Source organism: Otolemur garnettii, unplaced genomic scaffold, assembly GCF_000181295.1.
Source record: "Otolemur garnettii isolate 467f Iridium unplaced genomic scaffold, OtoGar3 scaffold00180, whole genome shotgun sequence".
NCBI lineage: Eukaryota > Metazoa > Chordata > Mammalia > Primates > Galagidae > Otolemur > Otolemur garnettii.
Genome location: NW_003852575.1, coordinates 1626489 through 1627880, shown reverse-complemented (window position 1 = coordinate 1627880; position 1392 = coordinate 1626489).

The following is a 1392-nucleotide window of genomic DNA, read 5'->3' as shown; positions in this document are numbered from 1 at the left end:
ACCCAATAGCCTTGGTGTATGTGCCTAGTGCCCCCCTTACTGAGCTATGAGCAATGAGCCAGTTTTTCTCTTTTTAGTAGAGACAGGTCTCACTCTTGCTCAGGCTGGTCTTGTGCTCCTGAGCTCAAGCAATCCACCTGCCTCAGCCTCCCAGAGAACTAGGATTATAAGTATGAACCATGCCTGGCCAGGGAATGAATTTTATTGTATGTATATTATATGTCTATTAGAACTGTTAAAAAAGAAAAAAAAACCCAGACATCTCAAATAAAATAAAGTAAAACTAAACAAACCAAAACAAAAAATAGTTCAGGACTATCATAGTCTTTTGATGTGTCAACTTGACGATGTTACAGTTTTTACTGAAGGTATTTTATAGATCTTGATGATAATTCATCAGCAGTTGACTCTAGGTAGGAAAGATTATACTGGATAATTGCAGTTAAAAAGTCTTGACACCAGAGCTGAGTCCCCCGTGAAGAAGAAGAAATTCCACAGTGGAGGCAGCTTCAGCTGTGCACAGTTCCAGGCACTGCCCCTCACAGCCCACCCTGTGGAGTTCATACTTGCTTAACCTGCCCTACAGTCCTGCAAGCCCATTTCTTGCCAAAATTCCAAATGTACTAGTATTTTGCCCCATGAAGCTGATCAGAATTGTAATTTTGCATTGCTTTTGATTATGTGAGTGTCTTAAAGGGCATAGATACTGTTTTGTTTGGGTATTTGTCTGGTGTCTGGCCTGTAGCTCATATGCCATAAATATCTGCCGAATGATGAATAAATGAACGGAGTTTTAGGAACGTGTTTATATTTGTCAGACCTTATGCCTCAAATATTGATTTGGAAAATATCGTTGCCATTTATGCCATAAAGCAGGAATTGGCACAGACTTTCTTAAGGGCTATGTAGAAAATACTTTCAGTGTTGTGAGCCAACAGTTCATGTCATTGGCCTACTCAACTCTGTTGTAGGAAAAAAAATAGATAATATGTAAATCCATGGGTGGATCTATGTTTTAATAAAAGTTTGTAAAAACAGGTGACTGGCCTATGGGTGATACCTTGCCCACCCCTGTGTAAAGCTTGTTATCCAGAGTAGTCACAAGGTATTGTATTAAAAAATCATCTGGTTACTATGTAAATTACTAGGGACCAAGGTGATAGAGTACAATTCTCACCATAATTGAAGTGAATATGGTGAATATACCGGCAGTTTATCTGACGTGCCCTAACTCGACATCTTCCCCAGATGATAAAAATTCCCATTACACAATACTGTGAATACATGCGCAGAAGTGGAGAGATTGACCCAAATCAGCACCAAGTGCAGGACAGCCTCTGCAAACTTGTTATATTTAATAAATACCCCAAATTTTGTTATTTGCACAGTTTT